Below are 25,034 nucleotides of genomic sequence, written 5' to 3'. Positions count from 1 at the left end.
AAATATTTAGGAAGATAACTAAAAATGCTTATTTTTGTAATACTTTTCATCAATAAAATTTATGATTTCAAATAATAAAAAGGAACATCAAATACATAAAAAGAAATGGCATAGCCCTGGCCGGCATGGCTAAATGGTGGAGCCCCTCCCTGCACGCAGGATGGTTGTAGGTTCGATACCTGATCCGACCTAGCTGGGGCACATGCGGGAGGCAACCAAAGGATGTGTCTCTCGCATTGATGTTTCTCTCTTACATCAAGGTTTCTCTCCCTCTCTCTCCTGTTCCCTTCTATTTTATCTAGAAATCAATGGAAAAAATATCCTCACTACTGGGGTGAGGATTAAAAAAAAAGAAATGAAATACAATCCAGATTTATGAGCATTGGTTCCTAAGTGTAAGCCATTTCCTCTCTATAGGGAAGTTCTAAAATAATCAAAAGTAACAACAGAAAATATTTTAAAAGTTAACATACAAAATTAACAAGCGGTCATTTGAGCCCAAGAATTGGCAATGTAAATATAAGTTGTGCTAAAATTTATATTTATAAACTGTTGGTTTTAAAATGTACTTAATCGCATACCATTATTAACATAAAAATAACTATAGTTTTATAGGGTAGGTAATTAAAATATGAAATAAATGCATTTAGTTCTCTTTATCTAAAACAAATCATTCCCAAAATGAAAGATGATATAATTAAATTTAGAAAACTACTGAAGAAATTGTAATCAATGAAGAGATATGTTATTGTGTAATTTGGCAAAAATGTAGCATATGTCAAGATTCTGATACTATCTTTATATACCTATGTACTGTTTATATATATACTTCCTTTCATGAGTATCCTTAATTTAATATTTTAAGTTAAAACTACACTGCTTATTTTGTCTTGAGATCTTGGAGATAAGTAGATAAATTTTATTTGTTGATTCTATCAAATGTTCTATTTCACTATAGAAACAAATTTTCAAAAAAATAGTCTTACAGTCTTTGTCAAAGAAGATTTAACGCTTAAGAAAATATGCCTAAATACTGTGGCATCATATTAAAACAAAAATAATCATTTATTTTGTATGAAGAATTCTGTCTAACATAGTAAAAGATTCGACTGATTGACAGGAAAGATGCGGACCATATTTAAAAGAAAAGAATTGGTATTTACTTACGATGCATTTTGTTTAAATAGTTCCCTCCTCATTTTGCAATGTCATTCCTAATATATTTATGTATTACAGCAGAACTGTATTTTTGTCTTTTTAGAATATTGCAGTGTGTTTTTAGTTTATTATTCTGAATTTCAATCTAAGAGAAGGTGAATATGATATCAAATTTGAGATAAATAGATCCAAAATGTTACAGAAGCCTGATACTGCATTTCCTCTACATCTTACTGTCTATCTGAGATATTACATCCGGGTTTAGGGTTTCAACTATTATAATTTTTTGTCTTTTTATACCTGACTTCACTTCTCACCAATCCTCCAGAACCAGAGTTGCAGTCTATCCACTTTCACTTTTATCTGTTTATTCTTCACAGCTTACAATTCTGCTAGCTCTTTCCTTGTAATGCTTAGAATCAGGCCTGACTGGTGTCTGGCATGTGGTAAGCACTCAGTAAGTGGGAGTATTCCTTCATTCCAGATATCCTACAGGTATCAATGTCTTACCTCCTAATCTCTTTAATACTCTAATTGCACAGTCTTTTATCAGAATTCCATACCTTCTGTTACCTCATCATTCGACACATTCAATCTAATAATCTCCCAACAAATTGTATTAATAAGCTGCTCAACTGGGTATTGGAGCCACATATATCTGTTAAGACCACTGTATACATGAAAAGATACTCACTAAGCATCAGGGAAATGTAAATAAAAACCCCAATGAGCTAACACCTGTTATAATGGTATCATAAAAAAACAACAAGAGATACCAAGAATGTGGAGGAGTAATGGGAACCTTTTACACTGGGTGGGAATGTAAATTGGTGCACCCAGTAGGAAAAACAGTATGAAGGTTCCTCAAAAAATTAAAAATGGAACTACCATATGACCCAGCCATCCTACTTTTGGTTATATATATTCAAAGCAAAATAAAATAGGGTCTCAAAAATATCTATGTGCCATGTTCATTGCAACATTATTCATGATAGTCATAATATGGAAACAACTTAAGTTCCCATCAATGGATAAAGGAGATGTGGTTTATAACTACAACTGAATACTATTCAGCCATGAAAATAATGAAATACTACTATTTGCAAAAACATGGTTGGACTTCAGGGGATTATGCTAAGTGAAATAAGATAAAGACAGGTAATTTATGGTGTCACTTATATGTGGAATCTAAAAAGCCAATATATAAATGTATGAAATCAATCATTTGTATCTTAAACATACATAACATATGTCAATTAAATCTCAATAAAGCTGGAATAAAAGAAAAGAGCACTTTTTATCCTCTTTGTTTGCACAGGACATTTTTTATGCATCTGAAGAGCAATGACTGCTACCGTTCATTGTGCACAGCAGAAGTTTGCATTTATGTTTACTTTAATCCAGAGCAACCATGTAATGTCCACAGCAGGGATTGTGATTGATAGCTAGGTACCGTTTATCTCATGGCAAAGAATCAGGGAGATAGTTTTGTTTTGCAAAGCAAGCCTCTTATGAAATAATATATTTTACTTATTTATTGATTTATTTATTATAATTATTATTTTTTTAATCCTCACCCGAGGATATCTTTCCATTGACTTTTAGAGAGTGGAAGGGAAGGGAAGAGACAGAAAGAGAGAAACATTAATGTGAGAGAAACACATCGATTGGCTCCCTCTAGCACACTCCGACCAGGGGTGGGGAACCAGCCTGCAACCAAGAATGGAACCTGAGACCCTTCAGACCTTGGGCCTACACTCTAACCACTGAGCAAAACCGGCTAGGGCTATACTTTACTTTTTTTTATTTTATTGATTTTTCACAGAGAGAAAGGGAGAGGGATAGAGAGCTAGAAACATCGATGAGAGAGATACATCGACCAGCTGCCTCCTGCACACGCCCCACCGGGGATGTGCCCGCAACCAATGTGCATGCCCTTGACCAGAATCGAACCTGGGACCTTTCAGTCCGCAGACCGACGCTCTATCCACTGAGCCAAACCGGTTTTGGCTATACTTTACTTTGTGACAGTGTTAATTGAACACTTAAAATTTCCTTTGAAATGGGTAGAAAAGGGAAAGTAAAAGATGCTTGGAACAGATATTTTATTTTGATCCTAATGCATTTAAGATTAACTTGTCCATCTGGTTACAGAAAAATACAAGCAGTTTCTTTATTAAGTTAGAAAATTTGAAATATCCGGAACGTGCTTTATCCTTGATCATTTGTGCATTGCTAAATGTTATCTCATTTCCTTGACCATGATTGAATTTCTCTTATATCAGTGGTGTGATATAGTTTAAAAAATAACCAATTCAATATCTTTACTTTTCAAATATTTTTGAACATATTAGTATTTAATTTCCAAAGTGTTTGAAAAGCACTTTTTCTACCACCAAACAACCATCTCTTACAACAGCAGTTAAACTTTGAGATCTAAACTACTTTAAACTTTATTATTATTAATTTAGACTCTGTCATTTCTCCCCAATAATTGGCTTTTGTTTTTTGGTAATTTCAAAAACATCCAATTTGTGGTGTGTGTGTGTGTGTGTGTGTGTGTGTGTGTGTGTGTGTGCGCGCGCTTGCAGACGTGTTTTTCCTTTCTCCCATATCAATTGCTGAAATATATATGATTATTTACTGTTGAATTGTCTTATAAACAAAGCCAAAGAGATATGTTGGTTTACTAGATAAAAGCCATATTCTTCAGGTGATTTTATTTAAACCTTTCAGTGTTGTTATGAATGCAGCTGTTAAAACAGCTGAACCTCTACAAAAGTTGTACCTACTTGACATGTAAAAAAAAAAAAAATGCCCACTCTTACAAATCTACCACTCATAATATTATCTTCTTATCCTTCAAATATCCTCTTCTTAACTTTGTTTTAAAAACCATTCAGCAGCATAAAAATATAGAAAATATGGCCTTTTATGAATATATATATACTTATGAATATGTATATATATCTGTATGAGCTTAGTGTATGCTGTAATTCATTTAATTTTGTGTATGCACAATTGAAGTTACTTAGATGATTTCCCACTAAAAATTACAAATGAATAACTTACTTGATAAATGCATTTTCAATGACTAATGAACTAGGAAAAAAATAGCAGAAAAAATATTAATGGGCATATTTGCTGAAATCTTCAGCAATTCTGGACCATACACTAAATTATTAGTTTAGCACAGTAATATACCCAATATATAAATCAGTCTGAGTTCCAATTTTTCTCCTGTAAGTATGTGGCTAACTTGATAATTGGTGTAAGATATTGAGGTTATTTATAATGAGAGTATTCAGAAGTGGTTATATGTATATTAGTATAAAACCAATTGATATATCAAGTTGTTTTATTTATATAGGAAATTAGATTGTTGAGATTTGGAGTAATAGGTTATTAATTGTCCACTCATTTCAACATGCTTATTGAATAGCTACATTGAGTGAAGAATATGGCTTTAAAGCATCACCAGATGCCCAATGTTCTATTGCCTAGTGGAAAGTAAAAAAAACAGGTATACAAATATCTATGATACACTCTTTTAAGTTTTTGTTTAAAATACACTGGATGGTCAGCAAATACTAGTATAAAAACATCACACCTTCTCCAGCCTGATTTGTACAGGGTTAGGGAAAGCCCTTATAATTTCAGCTACTGAATCTTATGATTAATTAACAAATTTTTCACGCTATTAGTATTCTTGAAATCAAATACATTAACTGTGCAAAACAAAGAGGTTTCTTAAAATCCACAGTCTCCATCCCAGGGTGTGGGGCTAGATTCATCCTCAAGACACTGACAGCACATCCAGAAGCTATAAAAGGACCTGCTGCCATACAACCTTTGCTCAAACCTAAAATCAAACCAATAATCAATCCTCCTCTACTAATTGAAGTCAGCAAATTCCCACTAACTTATAGCTAGCATCTTTTCGTGTTTCATTTGACTGGTAATTATTGCACTGTTTTATGTATGTAAATGCTTTCTGGCATAGATTCTGCAAATATCAAGGCTTTCTCTGACAGTGGGGTCATTCCAATGATATAGGTAATTTAAAACAAAATTTAAAACATGTTTTCTGTCTTCAAAGAATAAATCATTTGCATGGATAAGTAACATATCACAAAACAGTAAAAATGAAGTAAAGGTCAATATGTAATAAAATTCTTTAGTGATCTTGGTCAGTGATCTGCAACTTTTTGATCAAGTGCACTGAATACTTACACATTGAATCATACCTCTCCATTACAGATTTATTTTTACATAGCATATCCATATAGTATTGGACTAATCGTGCTTATCTTAAAAACAAAGTTAAGAGGATAAAAGATAATTGAATATAATTAGACTTCTGAATACTGAATTCTCTTTTTCCAATGAATCATCTCTTTTACCCTGCTCAGTAGTTCACAGCTCAGCCTGATGAGCACAGTACCTACCAAAGAGGTTCAGAAAAAGGAGAGCAAACCTCAGTTGGGAAAGAATTATGAAGGATTTACACAATTAGTGAATATGAGATGGCATTTTAGGAGCAGTATAGGAGAAAGTATGAAAAGAGGATAAAAATGTCTTTTTTAGGAGAGTGACTCTATTGGCCTGCTCAAGTAGGTAATCCTATGTAATAAAAGAGTAATATGCAAATTAACCACCACTCCACTATACCCACAAGCCACGCCCACCAGTCAATCAGAGTGAGTATGCAAATTAACCACAACCAAGATGGCTGCGGCCACAGAGAGTAGGAGGGAGGCTTGGGTTTCCCTGGCAATGGAGGAAGCCAAGCTTTCCACACACCCTGGCGGGCCCAGGCCTCCACTCAAGGGTACAAAGTTTCAATTATAGAAGGTAAATAAATTCCAACAGAAATGGCGGCAGCCACGGAGCTGGAAGAACAGGAGGCTAGGGTTGCCCTGGGCGATGGAGGAAGCCAAGCTTATGCAGCCCTGGCCGGCCTAGGCCTCCACTCTAGGCTACAAAGTTTCAATTATAGAAGGTAAATAAAATGCAACAGAAATGGCTGCTGCCACAGAGCGAGCAGGAGGCTTGGCTCCGCTCCAGGCTACAAAGTTTCAATTGTAGAAGACAAATAAATTCCAGATACCAGGGCCTCCGCTTGGGTTGCCAGGGGACGTGGCTGGCCTGCAAACCACCACAGGGCCCTTGCCCAGGTCGCCCCACACCCCAGGGGAACCCCCACCCTGATCTGGGACACCAGGGCAAACCAGCTGGCCCACACCCATGCACCAGGCCTCTATCCTATCTAATAAAAGAGTAATATGCAGATTGACCATCACTCCAACACACAAGATGGCTGCCCCCATGTGGTCAAACATCCTGCCCCCATGTGGACACAAGATGGCCACCACAAGATGGCCTGCAAGGGAAGGCAGTTGTGGGAGATCAGGCCAGCAGGGGAGGACTGTTGGGAGGCACCAGGCCTGCAAGAGAGGGCAGTTGAGAGGGACCAGGCCTGCAAGGGAGGGCAGTTGGGGGTGATCAACCCTGCAGGGGAGGGCAGTTAGGGGTGGCCAGGCTGGCAGAGGAGGGAAGTTGAGGGCAAACAGGCTGGCAGGGGAGCAGTTATACATCAATCAGGCTGGCATGGGAGTGGTTAGGGGGTGATCAGGCTGTCAGGCAGAAGCGGTTAGGGGCAATCAGGAAGGCAGGCAGGCAAGCAGTTGGGAGCCAGCAGTCCTGGATTCTGAGAGGGATGTCCGACTGCCCGTTGACTAAAACTGTTTTTTGTATGCAATAAATATATGTACATGTGCCATTTATATAGTCTTCTTAATGATCCAATAAGGGAAGTACTATTAATATTCTTATTTCACATATAAGAAAAGTAATGCCTACAAAAGTTAAGTTCATCTTACAAGGTCACAAGAAAAATGCGGACATCCCTCTCACAATCCAGGACTGCTGGCTCCCAACTGCTTGCCTGCCTGCCTTCCTGGTTGCCCCTAACCGCTTCTGCCTGCCAACCTGATCACCCCCTAACCACTCCCATGCCAGCCTGATTGATGTCTAACTGCTCCCCTGCCAGCCTGTTTGCCCTCAACTTCCCTCCTCTGCTGGCCTGGCCACACCCCTAACCTCCCTCCCCTGCAGGGTTGATTTCCCCCACTGGGATCGGGCCTAATCGGGCAGTTGGACATCCCTTGAGGGGTCCCAGATTGGAGAGGGTGCAGGCTGGGCTGAGGGACACCCCCGCCCCCCGTGCACAAATTTTGTGTACCGGGTCTCTAGTTTAGTAATAAAACAGAATTGTCGCTAGAGTCAGACAACCTGATTTCTAATTCTCCCATTTTTCTTGTGACCTTGTAAGATGAACTTAACTTTTGTAGGCATTACTTTTCTTATATGTGAAATAAGAATATTAATAGTACTTCCCTTATTGGATCATTAAGAATACTATATAAATGGCACATGTACATATATTTATTGCATACAAAAAAACAGTTTTAATCATTGTTATTAAGACTCAAATGATAAATTGGGGTGTGACTTAAACAACCCTGAATATCAGTCTGCAGAGCTCTGGGTATCTCCCCACAGCTTTTGGGATAGCACAAAGATGTTGAAAGTATGTGGATAATAAGGAATGGGGAGGTAATAATTATAATTGTAGGTAAGGAAACCAACTGTATGGTAGGCAAGAGTGTCTCTCAATTTGCAGTAATTGACATAAAAGTCAGTATAAATGAAGTTAATAGGATAACTATGTATATAGAAAATTGACAAATGAAAAGGACAAAGGCAATTTAATATTTTCATTCTTAGGTGATAATTTTATAGAATTAAAAATAAATATATACTTTTAAAATTGTGAAAATTTTATTTTTAAAAGAAAACATTTAAAATTATTGTGCATAAAACCTGTGAGTTAAAAATAAATACTTCCTATGTATTGTCTTTCACACACATCTAAACACATGCTCTGCGAGTGTGGGAAGAGTGTGATGATTTGACTTTGGGTGTGCTTTTGTGAGAGAGAGAGTTACTGAATACTAACTTTAATTACATTAACTTTAAGTGATGAGTTTTTATGTCTTCAAAAAATTTTAAAAGACATACTAATTCCTATTTTAAAAATGATGAAGCAACCTTAGATGGATTGAGGGGTTCACACAGGCTATTCTTTTCTTTAACTGGGAAATAATTTAAATTTCTAATACACATACCCAGGCCCATGCAGAAGTTTCATTAAGGAATATTTCATTGAGCACTGTGAGAGGGGCTACATTTCATAGCTTAGCTTGTTTCTTTTGTAATTCAAACAAATATCTCACATCTTTTGCTGAAGCAAGCAATAAAGTCAATATACTTTTAGTTGGTTAATTTGAAAAGATTTGACTATTCAGACTGGATATGGAGCTTTGTATATTTGGGTTAAATCTAGATCACATTAAATAGTCCTTCCATTAAAAAAATAAATGTGTGTGTGTGTGTGTGTGTGTGTGTGTGATTACTCTTTATTCTTGCTTTATTTGGTTATGTGTCTGTATTCATTTTTTTTCCAAATTTTCCTGGGCATTAGTTTTCTCATATATGCAAAAATCTAATCCAATCTTTATAGTCTCAGTGATCTGTCCATCCACAAATTCATAATTCAATATTTGTTTTTCTTCATGACCTTGAAAGTGGTCTAAAGATCAGAGAAATATGAAAATGTGTTTGTTTTAAAATGTCATGTTTCTAGCATCATTACATCATTTTTTAAGAAATACATCTGTTTGAATATTGAAAAGGCTAATTTAATTTTGTTTTGTATATTGTTATTTTATGATTTTGGAGGGACTTATGGTCATATGAATTACTTGAATAACATTATGTATGTTCTTTATACATAGATGGTATAAGGTTAATGATTATGGAATGATTAAAATAATTTTCATAATAGCTTTAGTCATTTCCACTGAATTAAATACTACAATAACAATTATGAAAAGAAGTAGGGTCAAACCACAGTATTCAGTATATGAAACAACAAAACCCCAAATGTAAATAATTAGTTTTTGAAAAATGAAGTTTGTTTTATTCCAACTTTTCTCATTAACCATGGACTTGTTTTCTTTCTAGAGTTGTCACACTCCAATCTACTCCAATCACACTCCGATCTACTTAATGGACATGTAATTTTACTATGTTAGCAGAAGTCTTCATTTGCTTCATTTAGATCTCTTATTAACAGAGAGCTTGGAACTAGAGGTTTAGAAGTCCAGAGAATTAAACATGGAAGTAACAATTTATATGGAAATATTGAATGTTACTATTTTTTATTGTTTATACATATCAGTAATAATTAACTCTTATATCACCTTAAAAGATCTTTGATTACAATTATATTTTATTGCCGAAACCGGTTTGGCTCAGTGGATAGAGCGTCGGCCTGCGGACTGAAGGGTCCCAGGTTCGATTCCGGTCAAGGGCATGTACCTTAGTTGCAGTCACATCCCCAGTAGGGGGTGTGCAAGAGGCAGCTGATCGATGTTTCTCTCTCATTGATGTTTCTAACTCTCTATCCCTCTCTCTTCCTCTCTGTAAAAAATCAATAAAATATATTTAAAAAAAACAATTATATTTTCTTCTTCATGATTTTGTAAAAATGGTTTTTACTTTTGGAGAAGAAAATTGGCAATTTAAAATTTCATTTTGAATTTATGTAGTACACTTTACACTCTAAATAAATTTGGAGGAAATTTTAATTATGGAACCAGTGATATTGACTATAAACTTAATCTCACAAAAGTGTATATGGCTGAAATATAGTAATAGTTTCTCACTCTCATCCACCAACAGAAAAAGTGCTTGAAAGTTCCTCTGCAGAGATTTTTCTGAGCCATACCGTGGCCTATATTTAGGGAAGAAATCAGAAGAATAAAATTTAATCCATCTAATGAGAAAGGATCTACTGAATGCAAGGAATACAATTTCCAAGTTGGCAAAACATTTGTAAAATTAAAAAAAAAACAAACACACACCAGAAAACATGAAGGATAGGTAGGAAAGCAACAAAGTAATATCACGGTGGTTAGATATTTGAGCTCTCTGATTTTTTCCCCCAGAGTTGGATGAGAATCTATTCCTTGTTCAGATTGATTATAAGTTTTTGCTATTGCAAGAGCAAGGAACAGGTGCAAGTTATGAAAGAATCTGGTTTTTGAAATCACTAGGCCATAGAACAGGAAGCCCAATGATTGTGCAGCCTTGAACTGTTTTTCTTTAGGCTACTACCAAATAGTAAGCCAGCTGCAGTCTGTACAGAGCAGTGATTACGAAGAGCCTTGGCAACTGGGAAAAGCCAACCTGCAGTGAGTTGGGGGTGTTGCCATGAGCGTGTGAGCTGCTGCATAGTCCTGATAACGATGATTACATATTTTGCAATATTATGTTGATGAAATAGGTTCCAAAAACATTTGAAAATATCTGCTTTAGCAGCACAGACCATTCTGGAGCTTCCCAAATGAACTGTGATTGGTTGAAAAAGTTACGGCTTCCCAATTCAGTTCTCTTTATATTGGATTTTAAAAATGAAGACTAATGGTGTACTCTGCAGATTATTGTGAATTACATAGGCCCACAGGAATGTTCAGATCAGTCTCTAAATGCCTTTATCATACTTGGCATTTTGTGCGTTATGTATTAGTTTACTCTTTATTAAGGTTTGTTAATATAATGCTTTTCATAATTTTCCTTTTGTTTTTTTTGCCAAATTTGGTATTCAAACTATATTAATTAACTTTTAATTTTCCGTATTGTAAATTATCTACTATCTTTCTTCCTAGTTACTATGTTATTTTAAACTTAATTTCTACGTTGCCTTCATTTTTTATAAGGACATTTTAGAAATTAGGCTTTCACTACTGAGGTGATTCTATGAATAATAAATAGTATCAATAATAAATTAGACAGAAAACATTACAGACAGAAGAAACAGAAAAATTAAATATCATTTAGAGAGAACTAGCCTGTTGTGTTCCGGGAACTGAAAAAGGCCTGTGTGACTCTCACTTAGTGGGCAGGGAGAGAAGGGCACATCATGAATTGGGAAAGTCACACTGGGGCTCCATCATGGAGTATCTTTAGGCCGCGGTAATTGGACTTTCATGATTGCTCACTGCTGGTGTCCTGGAAGACTTTAAATTGTTTAGCCTTTAAAGGAAAAGGGTGTTTGAAATAGTTAACATTATTATTGATTGATAGAAAAATTAAAACTTCAAACAAATGCTTTTATCACTAAAATGTAAATCTCTTAAAATAATTTAAACCACGGTATCTATAGAATTCCAGAATTCTAACAGAATTGTTGAAAAACTGAAGCTTAAGCCAGTCAGAGGAGAGATGGAATGATATCTCACAGCTAAGGGGGAAAAGTACTGCAGCCTAACAGAGTGTGATCTGTGTATAATTTAGATAATCACAATCTAGGGATCAAACGCTCTCTTTTCTACAATGTAATTGTTCACATGTGAAATTGACAAGGGTATACACTGAAATTTGAGCAATCTGTAATACTGCTCTCTTCCAACACGCTCGGGAAGGGCATATCAGACCTTACAGGCAAATTAGAAATTTTCATTAAGTATATTCCTTCATAGGGCACAGTTCTGTTCCTTTAGAATTTTTTTTTTTTTTTTACCTCATGAGAAGCAATACCCTGTTCTCTACACAAATATGTTTACATCCATTTTTTCAAAAGACATTTCCAAGACTCAATCTTTAAAGTCATTTTGTTGTTTATTATTTTTCTTTTTTTCTTTATTGATTAAGGTATTACATATGTGTCCTTCTCCCCCATTGCCCCCAACCCCCCACTCACGCCCTCACCCCCCCTGTTGTCTGTGTCCATTGGTTAGGCTTATATGCATGCATACAAGTCCTTTGGTTGATCTCTCCTCCTTACCCCCACCCTCCCCTACCTTCCCTCTGAGGTTTGAAGGTCTGAATGATGCTTCTCTGTCTCTGGATCTATTTTTGTTCATCAGTTTATGCTGTTCATTATATTCCACAAATGATGGAGATCATATGATATTTATCTTTCTCTGACTGACTTATTTCGCTTAGCATAATGCTCTCCAGTTCCATCCATGCTGTTACAAATGGTAAAAATTCCTTATTTTTTAGCACAGCATAGTATTCCATTGTGTAGATGTACCTCAGTTTTTTAATCCACTCATCTGCTAATGGGCACTTAGGCTGTTTCTAAATTTTAGCTATGGTGAATTGTGTTGCTATGAACATAGGGGTGCATATATCCTTTCTGACTGGTATTTCTAGTTTCTTGGGATATATTCCTACAAGTGGGATCACTGGGTCAATTACTCAGAAGCATTGCATTTCTTTATTATGCTAATACTGGCTTTTTCCATTGAATTTTATGTAAGTGTGCATATTTTATAAATACATATTAGGTGTTCAGCAAGTCCTTGTTAATATTGCTTAAACAGTATTTTTATTATTTGTAATTTTTACCCAAATTTTAAAGTTGGATTCTAGGGTATTAATGCCATATACTCATTAATAGAAAGGACTACATGGAAAAGTAACTTAACTACTCTGTGTCTTTACAAAAGTATGAAAGAGGTCTAATTGCCTCCTTTTATAGCTGTGAAAGAATAAAGGTGCAGAATTAAAGTGCTTCTGGCTCCTATATCAATTATGTACCATTTATTACAAACTTATTCATAACTTTAGTTTGGTTCATCTTTTCCCATCGTGTAAGTAAATTAGCTTTACGGAACCAAAGGACAGTGGTCCTAGAGAGTGTTCATTTGATGGCTTCCTGCTGAGGCAGGGAATGGACAGAAATACCAGAGAGAGTACAAATGGATTTTCAACCTGTCTGGGTAGTAACTCTTCAAGTGTCAGCAAAAGCACATTCAGGTTCTCCGATTTTCCCATCAATTTGAAGCCAGCACTGTATTATCTGCTAGGAAATAGAAATAGCATATACACAACCTGTTTCTTTCAAGTATCTCTCAATTTAGTAAGGAAGGCAGTCAAAATACAAAAATAACATTTACAGAACAACATGATATATGTTCTGGGTGCCCAATCCATCACTTGTCAGATGATATTAGTTCAACTTCAGTGAAAAGCTTGCCTTGATTCATACTTTCTTTTAATAGCATTGATTATTTTAAGCTCAACATATAATAGTATAAAACAAGTAATATAGGTAAAATAAATACCTATGTAACTAAATGAGGATAACTGTAACATCAATATATATATTTTTAAACACGTAGGCCACAAAATAGTAGTGGACTGTATATTTAGTGATATAGCCCACTGTGGAGTGTGGTCTTCTTTATTCCCCCAAATAGTCCAAGTTGGTAAAGGTTATTATAAAAACCTTCCCCTATAATATCAATATCTTAAGCTCATTGTCAGTTAAAAATATTGCTAACCTAAGAAAAGATGTGTTCCAGTATAAAGAGATAACACAAGAGATTGGCAGAATTGAATCCTAGAGCTAATTAGAATTCAGTTGAATTAGAAGAAATAAATGAAGAATGAAAAAAATGACTTAAAATGAAGCCAAGGGAAGATAAAAATGTATGAGTTGAGATGTGTGAACAGGAAGTTGATAGTAAGGAAGTAATAACTTGCTATTTAACAATTCTGATAGCTGAGAATAAACAATGATTGTCAGGACTAAGGACATAAAAGCGCACGCGCGCGCGCGCACGCACACACACACACACACACACACACACACACACACACCTGAAATAAGGACAAAATAAACCAAACTGTTAGCAATAAAACTTCATCAACAAGCTGAAATAATCAGTACAAATGGAAAAAAATCATTTTATTTTATGATTTCTAGTGACACACCTCCCAAATTTATTCATCCGAAATACTAGAAAGAGGGGTATTGTCCTAGTTCTAAGTATATCATTGTTTTTTACTGTTCTTATACAAAGTTATGAAAATGAATATTGGAATAATAAATAGTCTTATCTGCCTTTTAAAAGGTCATGATTATATATATTAAATTTACAGATGCAAAATGTTTTCTATGACTGGGAACAACTTGAGCATGTGGCCACGTGGGGTACAGCATTCTTCACAATGTGAAGCTCTCTGCAGTCCTTAAACAGACAGACTTTCTGATCTTGGGAAGGTCCACATGTACGTCAAAGTATATGATAAAGGATTTAATAAACATAAAAGTCACTGCTTCCTCCACCATATTGCACTTGATTGCAATCAGCATGTTACAGCCTCAGTCTAATTATAAAACATCAGATGTTTCATCAGCTTTTCTAGCAGAGCTCTGTGCCTCATCTGTGGTCACTGGCCCATTGAACATAAATTTTAAATTTTTTAATGTTTAATTTGAATCTGAATTGCACAGTTGATGCTAAACTATACCAGAATTAAAACTGCCTTGAAGATAACGTGTTTGGGGAACTGTTTTCAGGACATGATTTCCCAAATATCCTTTGCATTACTCATGCAAATAAGTAATACTCTTAAAAAACCTTGTTCTGCTCACATTTCTGGAATTTTAACTCTTAAGGCATTAAAGAACACATCAAGGAAATAACCGCAAGTTCATATTATTTACTGCTCTTGATAATATTTTTTAAAATATGTTTTTATTGATTTCAGAGAGGAAGGGAGAGAGAGATAGAAACATAAGTGAGGAGAGAGATTCATTGATTGGCTGCCTCCTGCACACACCACACTGGGGATGGAGCCTGCAATCTGGGCATGTGCTCTGACCAGGAATTGAACCATGATCTCCTGGTTCACAGGTCGATGCGCAACCACTGAGCAATGCAGGTGGAGCAGAGGTTTTGTTTGTTTGTTTGGTTTGGTTTGTCTGTTTTAACACCTAAGTCTTTCCCATCTTTGCTTCATCATTTTATCTTCTATTGTAATCTTTAATGATCTCTATATATTTTTGTTCTCTTATCTATCTTATCCACAAAAAATGTAAATTCTTAGAGAGCAAGGACCTAGTGAGTCTTCTTCTTCTTCTTTTTTTTTTTTTTTTAGGAGAACATTTAATTGTTAAATCATAGAGGTAGAAAAAGTAATTCCTAAAGGAAACGGGCTTAGGAAACAAGTTATATAGGTAAACGAAGGGCCCTTGGAGCTTGGGAGTGAGGAGCTAAAAGGAAAGGGAAAGGCATGGACTTGCTCCAGGAGGGAGGGTGCTAGTGAGTCTTTCTTATTCACTGCTGTCATATTGGAGGCTTTCAATAAATATATGTTTAAATTAAATAACAAATTTATATATTAAAATAATTTGGGATTCACTTAGATTGTATAAAGTAAAAGATAGAAATATATATGTATATATGTATGTATATATATATGTATATTTAAATATGCTTTTATTGATTTTTAGAGAGAGAGGAAGGGAGAGGGATAGAGAGATAAAAACATCGATGAGAGAGAAACATCATCAGTTGGCTGCCTCCTGCCTACCCCCTTCTGGGGACCAAAGCCCACAACCCAGGCATGTGCCCTCACCAGGAGTCAAATGGCCTTTCCTGGTTCCTTGGTGGACACTCAAGCACGAAGCCACACTGGGTAAGACAGAACTATATTTTTAATAGATAAACACATATCAACCACAACCCACCTCCACAAAAATGATTCTATTTTTACTTATATGGGGTTTAAACACATTTAAACATAGCAAGAGTTAAGCATATATTTTTAGACAGCAGGAATTGTTGAAATGAGCTGTCAAAACTAAGTTACAGATATTAGTTACTTTGTCATTTCTAATAGAGGACGTGGATTTTCAAATTGTCTTTTGACTTGCAGGCAATAATTTTATTATGGTACCTATGTCCTATATTTCCAATTTGATCATTATCTTAGAATTTCCTTGTTATTATCAATTTTGTTAAAATATTAGCCCACCCTTCTGATTGTAGACCTTAGCTACAGTCTTAATGCAGTTTACTTGCTTTTTCATATACTGCTTCATTCTGCATATTCGGCTGACTAAACATGAACATTTTTACAAGCAAAATGTCAGCATAAAGGAACAGCACCCAATACCTAGTCAAACTGATTTTTCAGGATTCTTAATATCATTTAAGATACATCTAGAAAAACTGTCAATGTGCTAAGCAAATGACTATGGGTTTGATCTTAGAATTTGTTCCAGGTAATTTGTTCATTGACTTCTTTTAGGAGCTCATTCCTGGCGGGTGTGAGCACACATAATTTCTAAAAGCATGCTAAAATACATAAGTGTGTTGTGCTTTTCAAACAGCCAGTTTACCCTCTTAGGCATTTACATTTTCATCCTGCCTGAGAGATGCTGATTTCAACACTCAGTGCCTTTACTCATAAACATTTTGTGGCTCCTAAAAAGATGTACTATACAAACTTCCAGCAATAATTTATGAAGAAAAGAAAGATTTCCAGCTTGTTTGAAAACAGAATGGCAATAAAAAAAATGCACCTGTAAACAGAACACATAAGGAGTGTGCAGGATGGTCTCCAAGAAACAATAACCACCCCCTGGGTGATGCCAGAGAGTGGCTGGAAGAGCTGTTTTTGCAGAGCAGCCAGGAAATAACCATGAAAACAATCCTCCAAACCCTGAATCAGCAGCAATTTTAGTCTATGTTCCTGCAGCTTACAATGAGACTTTTAATAGCGCTGTGAGTCTGCTGTAAGATCAACTTCTCCATCTACTGGCTGAAGGTCAAATCTTGATCTTTATTAAAAATTCTGAATTTATTTATGTGTATGTGCATATGTTTTCCACAATGAACACATTATTAACTAAATGCATAATTTACTCTCTTTCAGTTATAATACAGTATGAATTGAAGGAATGCAAGCTACATCTTGAAAGCAATATTCTTACATTCAAGTGTAAATCAAGCTGACAATTTACATTGTTATAGAAAGTTGTTAATTTTATTATTAGCATGATTAAATACACTCTGTTTCTTTAAAAATATTATATCTGATTTGGCTATTGAGGAATTTCTTAATTTACTGGCATGTAGGTAGGTATTCTCTACTTGTTCACTTTTACAGGCATTTTGATATTAAACTTTAGAGAACCATCATGTCTTTTTGTTCCATCTGTTTTTAAAACAGTACTCAAGTTGGCAGATGATATTACCTAGATAACCTTAAACTATGACCTAGAAATCAGATTAGGAATTAATAGAACCCCGAAATGTAACGTTAACCACAATTTTGCAACATTAATTTAGTAAGAAAAAGTTGTTTGGCAATCTGAAAATGGTGTTGAATACATGAGAGCATAAGGCAGACATTCCTCACAGCAAATCTTACAAACCTTATTACAGAGTCTGTCAACTACTTCGAGGTTTTTACAAACTTCCTATACATGTTATACCTCCCCTGTCCTAATAATATATCCTTCTCCTTCTCACTAATCATAAGCATCTAAAACTAGATTGTCATTGTCTGACAATCACTGCCAACAAAAATAACTCCCACATTTTGTAGAACTATGCTGTCACAGAAATATGGCCATGCCGACTCTTATGATTTCCGTTGATTCTTCCATCCCCTTGAGGTGATTTACTGGTTACTTCTTGTCATTTCTTATCACCACTTTATAGTAATTATCTAGAAGGCCTTGGCTGGAAGTTGTTGTAACAGATTTTGAAATATTTTATTTCTGTTTATGTGGCCATAATGGGGTTGTTAATTCACACATGGTGTCTCTACAGTCAAGTGTTATCGATTGATAGTCAACATCGTCATCCCCATATATCTATTGTACTCCTTACCCCAACTCATACATATGCAATAGAACTGGTTGATAAAATAGTGAAAATCATCAACCCATTCTATTGTACATTTTTAAATAGCATTGGATCCAAACATATTTGTCATTGTGAGAATTACATATTTTAAAATAAATTATTTTTAATATATTTTTATTGATTTCAGAGAGGCAGGGAGAGGGAGAGAAAGACAGAAACATCAATGATGAGAAAGAATCAGTGATCAGCTGCCTCCTGCACACCCCACACTTGGAATTGAATCCTCAGCCTGGGCATGTGCCCTGACCGGGGATTGAACCATGACCTTCTGGTTCATAGGTCAATGCTCAACCACTAAGCAATGCTGGCCAGGTTAAAATAAATTATTAACAAAATAAATACCCCCATATGTATATGATATCTGTTTTTCAGTATCGCCCACCTACCAGAGCAATTATTTTCTCCTTAAATATCACCTTCTAATTTGTGTCCACTAACCCCTGGATGACTGAGCCTGTGGGTGGTTAGAAATAAATGTAATAGTATGACATGCTGATTATGCTATAATATTCATAGCCAAAATATTCTAGCCATGATTTTTGGGATGAATCTTTGACCTCTCCAGAGGTCCCTTCTCTCCTCTGGTTTCATGGAGCTTTTTTTTAAAAGGTATGTCACTGTGTTTACAAACTATTCCATTGTGCTTTTCTCAGACCTGCTTTTTGCACTGACATAACTTATCTTTGGACTCCTGTGTGGTATTCTTTTAAAGTTACTGCCACTGCCAAGTCCTGGTACCTAATTTTTGTTTTAGTTTACATATCCTTGATTTGATGGCACATGGTGTGAAGCCATTTTCTTTGGTGAGATGTCTCTTAAGGTCTTTGGCCCATTTCTAACTTGGTTTGTTTGTTTATTGTTGAGTTTTAAGAGTTCTTTGTATATTTTGGCTAACAGTCCTTAATCGGGTGTGATCGTGGCAAATATTTTTTTACAATTTGTGGCCTTTCCTCTGATTCTCTTGACACTGTCTTTCTCAAACCAGAAGGTTTTTATTTTAACGAAATCCAGCTTCTCAATTATTTCTTCATGAAATGTCCCTTTGGTGTTATATCTAACAAGCCATTGTTTTACCTAAGGCTATATATGTTTTTTTCTATTATATCATCTAGGGGTTTTATAGTTTTGTGTTTTATATTTGTGTCCGTGGTCCATTTTGAGTGGTGTGTGTGTGAAGGGTGTAAGGTTTGCCTACAGATTTGTGTATATTGTTTTACATGTCAGTGTCCAGTTGTTCTAGCATCATTGGTTAAAACGACTCTCTTTGGTCTAATGAATTGCCTTGGCTTCTTTGTCAAAGATCAGTTGACTGTAGCTATGTGGGTCTATTTCTGGGTTCTCTATTCTGTTCCATTAATTCATTTGTCTGTTCTTTCAACAATACCATACTGTCTTGATTACTACAGCTTTATAGTAGGTCTTGAAGTCAGGTAGTATCAGTTCTCCAATTCTGTCCTTTGCTTCAATATTACATTGGCTGTTCTGGATCTTTTGCCTCATTACCATAGAATTTTATATAATAAAAGCCTAATATGCAAATTGACTGAACGGTGGAATGGCCAGTGGAACGACTGGTCACTATGATGTGCACTGACCACCAGGGGGCAGACGCTCAACACAGGAGCTGCCCTCAGCCCTCAGGCCCCAGGCTAGCCAAGATGGGTGCCAGTGGGGCCCCCCAATCGCCCTGCCAGTCGCCCCACAGAGGGAGGTGACATGTATTGGCGGTGGGAGATGGGGCCAATGAGCAGGTAGCTCCAGGCCAGCCAAGGTGGGTGCCAGCGGGGCCCCCCGATCGCCCTGCCAATCACCCCACAGATCGGCCCTGATTGCCGGCTAGGCCTAGGGACCCTACCCATGCACGAATTTTGTGCACTGGGCCTCTAGTCCTATATAATAAGAGGCTAATATGCAACTTGCCCCCTCGATCCGGAGTTCGACTGGGAGTTCAATCGGAAATTCGACCAGGGGATGGGGCCGGCCATCCAAGTGCCCATGGACCCTCCCCCTGGCTGACCCCACCCCTGATTGGACCCCCATCCCCATTGGGGGGAGGGGCTGGCCAGCCAACCACCTGCAGCCACTCCCCCCAGCCCGTCTGATCAGACCCCACCCATGCATGAATTCCTGCACTGGGCCTCTAGTTTTAAAATAAATTTCTTGGGGTAAAATGTAGAACCATGCTATATTAAAATTAAGAAAAAGATTGCTGAAAAAGAATTTGCAGTTGTTTTGTATACATAAGTTATACTATAAAATGAATAAAGTCTGTTTCCATATTTATATTTAGTCATTCCAAGTCTACTATTTCACACATGACATTAAAATATTTGTTGGCCCAGCTGCTGTGGCTCAGTAGTTGAGTATCAACCTATGTACCAGGACATCTCTGGTCAGGGCACATGCCCGGGTTGCAAGCTCAATCCCCAGTGAGGGGGAATACAAGAGGCAGCTAATTGATGTTGATGTTTCTCTCACATCAATGCTTCTGTCTCTCTCTTCCTCTCCTTTCCTCTCTCTAAAAATTAATAAAAACATATATTTAAAAATAAAATATTTGTTAATTGAACTCAATGTATAACTCTTTATTCTACCTAAAGAGCATGTTTATTTTGTTATAGATAGGTATCTCAAATGAGCATGAATTCTTTGTGACTGTGACCAACAAGTTTTTGGCATCTAGTTAGCATCCTATATACAGAGATGCTATAGATAAAAAACACAAGATGATAAAAAATTTTAAGACCACAGTAGGAAATGGCTAAGATAACTAAAGAGTTAATTACAAAAGAGAATATAAATAACTAACATAAATAGCTAATATAAATTACTAATAAAGTTTTTTAGAAGCTTAAACTAGTACAGAAAAGCAAATTAAAACCATATTTTTTTAAGTTTTAAAAAGATAATTCTGCATGCTGTCAGGATAAAAGACATTCTCTTATCCTTTGAATTGTATTTGAAACCACTTTTAGGTAGCAGGTTTGTAATTTATGTGATGAGACATAAAACATTTTTCGAACCATCTATCCAAGATAATAAAATATGTGCATAGATTTACACATAAAGATCGGCATCATTGTAGGCCCTTTAGAGTTATTTATCAACATCATGAAGAATGTTCCAGAAGTTTGTTAAAATAGTTTCAGAAGAAAAGAAAAGTGAAACAGTGATTAAGGAGTCTTTGAAAGAGCCCTTTCAATAAATCATAGAGTGTGGCTTGTACTACCAGGGCACTGTTTTCAAACTTTTACGTTTTTATGAATCACCTTGAGATCTTGTTAAAGGCAGATTCTGATTCAATATGTCTGGGTGGAGCCTGAGATCCTGTGTCTCTAACAAGCCCCCAGGGCGTGCTGAGGTGCTGTTTCTCACTAACTTCAGTAGCAAGGTCTACAGAACATTGAAAGGGGAGGATGTAAGACTCCCTCTTACACTTAACAAGCTATTTCGTTTCATAATTAAAGAGTAATTAATGTGTACTTTTTGTTTGACAGGGAATATGAATCAAAGACGAGTGTTAAAACAGTAAAATCATGGCCATAAAGGTGTCCTCTTTAGTGAATCCATAGCTATCGTGCCCTCAGGCATTCTAAGCTACAACTTTGGGGACATCTGTATTAATGAATGAGGTGACATTTGCCACATTTGTGTTAAATACGCTGAGTTCACTTTCATTTATACAGGTATCAGTAACTAAGGAAAAATAGTTCAGGGAAGATATTGCAGGAAGTGGAAGTCTTTAATACAGTCAAGTGTAATGGAGAGCCTGTCAAATACGGATTACCAGGAGTGGGGTTGAAGAATGGAGACATTATAGTTAAGTGAAATGGTTTAAAACAAGATCACTTGACCATAAAAAATGGACTGTACAAGTTATATATGAAAATTAATGTTTATCATTGATAACTTAGTACATGTCCTCCTGTCAAACCCAAACCACACACAATGTGCTGGCAATTTCCATCATTGTACAGAGGCTTTATTTTAAAACTTTGAAGAATACTGACATTTGTGGAGGTTTTGGAAAGAAAAGGGGAACCAATAGTAAAAAACTTTGCTATTTTACTTTGTCTCGGGAGCACTTACATAAACTATAAAATTGCATCTCTGTACTCTAAGAAAATGATTGGAAATCAATCAAAATTTTATCCACAAATGAATAATTAGAATCAAATATATTGCAGAACCTAATGACCTAAGTTTTAACAATTGTAATTTGAATTTATATCACAGGTATCTTTCTTTATGTTTTTAAGATATCCTTCAGTCAATATTTATAAATTTTTTAATTAGTTAACAAAGAAAAGTAAAGTTAATGTTCTCTCACTGGAGCAATCATTACTAAAAATGCTATTTTAAAACAATTTTGTATAACAACTGTTATTAAAATTTAGTTGGAAGCCTGGCTGGTTTGGCTCAGTGGTTGAGCATCGACCCCTGAACCAGGAAGGAGATCACAGTTTGAGTCCCTGTCAGAGCATGTGCCTATGTTGTGGGCTCAATCCCCAGTAGGGGGCATGCAGGAGGCAGCCTGATAGATGTCTCTCTCATCATTGATGTTTCTCTCTCCCCCTCTCTCTTCCTCTCTCAGAAATCAATAGAAAGATATTAAAAAGTTTCATTGGTAATTACATGTTTACTCTTAATTTCACATGAATGATTAAGGTGCTGTAAATTGTTTGTCTGTTACATATTGTTCTCATAGACAACAGAGGTTGATATACATGGTGTCCAAAAAATCTATAAACGCTGTAATAGCTGATAGTTCAATTTTGAAAATGAAATGTATTTTAATAAACACTGCCTTTATAATTATTCAAAGTGTATCCATATATTTTTGGGACAGCCTATATTTAATAATCTTAAAGAATATAAAACATATGGTTCCACATTCACAGTAACTGAATTCTGATGTAGCAAATGCTGACCAAAAATAGCTCCTGAGAGTATTGCATGACCTAGGAATTAAACATAATCATCAAACAATGTTTGCAGACTCATCGAAGTACAACACTCCACCACCAGGCCTCTTGACCCTTCATGGAGGCATTGCCAAAAGGGGGCTGAGGTTGCCAACTAACATTTAAATGGACATTCTATGGAAAAATTAACCTTAAATTATGAGATTATTTTTTATTATCTGGCACTAAGCAATTAAGTAGCTTCTTAAAAAAGTGTTAGAGTATGTCATTACCATTAAGAAATTGCTGTTCACTGCTTCTTGTGTGTTAAGTAGTCATACTCATTTTACATGAAAAATTACTGAGATTAAAAGATGTATACACTTACCATAGTAAAAATGAGCCCTATAAAGAGCATTAAACCTTCCTGCAATTTAATACTATCTTTTTTGCTTGTTTATTGGGTGTTTTGTTTCTCTAAAGAGAAGTTATCTTTCCACCATGTCTTAAGGCCATGGTCCAATAAATAAATATGCTTCCACTCATATCTATAATAATAAAAGCATAATATGCTAATTAGACCAGACAGCCAAACAACCTTCTGGATGTCATTCTGGACGTCCTCCTCTGGAGAGTATTTACCTTCCAGATAAAGCTGTGGCAGGCAGGGGCCGAGGCAGAGGCAGTTAGGGGCGATCAGCCAGGCAGGTGAGTGTTTAGGGGCATCAGGGAGGCAGGCCAGTGGTTATGGGTGATCAGCCAGGCAGGCAGAGTGGTTAGGGGCAATGAAGCAGGCAGGCGAGTGGTTAGGAGCCAGCGGTCCTGGATTGCAGGAGGGATGTCCAACTGCTGGTTTACAGGATCGGGCCTAAACTGGCAGTCGGACATCCCCCGAGGGGTCCTGGATTGCGAGAGGTTGCAGGCTGGGCTGAGGAGCCCCCGCCTCCATGCACGGATTTTGTGCACCAGGCCTCTAGTATTTTATAATGACAATTGACGAATATGCTTTTACTTAAAAAGAAAGAAGAAAGGGATCTGTAGGTACCATTCACCAGGCATATCTACCATGAAGTATCATATATCCTGAGTAGTCTAGTCCAGAGCTGAAACATTTTGAGGAATAATTTTTAAATTAATTTTCTCTGTAAGTCAGTAAATGTTTGATATGATTCTGAACACATGATCATTTATATTTACATATATTATCTACCAGATTTTAATGACTACTACTTAAAAATACAAACCATTTGCATTAAATTAAATGTTGGCCAATATTAGCACTATTTGCAGAATGGAATTTAAGTGTATTTTTATCTGTAAACAGTATTCAATAACTATCTTTATTTGCTATGGAATTCTGCTAGACCAGGAAATTAATATGTATCAGTTATCAGAGATTATTAAAACATTTTATTATTAATTTATTTTTGTTGAATTTTCTAACTATAAAATGTAAATATAATCCTACCACACCTTTCAATTTTTAACTTCTTTTCCTCTTCATTTTTCCTTTGTTCTTACCTAATATATTTTCAAAATTATAATAGCAAATTCCAAATAGAAAGTAAGCATGTATTTTTAGAAAGTTAATACTTAGAGATTTCAAAATATTGTTTTACCCTTGAAATATCTGGAAAAAATATCATTTAATTTTTTATGTATTTAAACATTTTCTATTTTATTCTGATTTGATTTTGTACTGGGTTTGCTCTAGAAAACTATAGAACAGTTAGATCAAGCACCATGATCTCCTACACAGAGATATTTTTAAGTTGACTTTAAATAGTATATACACTATATATTCACATATATGCATAAACACACACATAGAGATATATAAATGCATATATACACATACACATATAGAAACATATAAACACATATAATCATATATACATAAACATATATACACACATATACATAGCCAATATATACATCATATATACACATATATGCATAGTTAAACAAACATACACATATACATAAACAGATATTTATACACCCACATACATATGATAATTATTATACTTCTCTTGAACTCTATATAACTTTACTCACTTGGTTACTAACTGTACAAACATGTGGACATGAGAGGTATGCAATAATTGCATCTTTTAGGGAAATATTATCAAGTTGGGGAGGGAGCCATTATACTTTAATATCATAATTG

General features: G+C 35.7%; 1 protein-coding gene and 1 non-coding gene across 2 annotated transcripts in view; one reads left to right on the top strand and one right to left on the bottom strand.

Annotated features, from left to right (window-relative positions):
• Window positions 1-25,034, top strand: part of GALNTL6 (polypeptide N-acetylgalactosaminyltransferase like 6) — a 982,562-nt gene that overhangs the window by 243,828 nt on the left and 713,700 nt on the right. The window lies entirely within an intron of this gene.
• On the bottom strand, window positions 13,409-13,548 carry LOC114227678 (small nucleolar RNA SNORA4). Its single transcript, XR_003613750.2, has one exon. It is a non-coding gene; the product is annotated as a small nucleolar RNA SNORA4 (small nucleolar RNA).

This window comes from Eptesicus fuscus, chromosome 6, assembly GCF_027574615.1.
Source record: "Eptesicus fuscus isolate TK198812 chromosome 6, DD_ASM_mEF_20220401, whole genome shotgun sequence".
Classification (NCBI taxonomy): domain Eukaryota; kingdom Metazoa; phylum Chordata; class Mammalia; order Chiroptera; family Vespertilionidae; genus Eptesicus; species Eptesicus fuscus.
The sequence above is the reverse complement of the archived record's forward strand: the minus strand, read 5'-3'. Positions and strand labels throughout refer to the sequence as shown.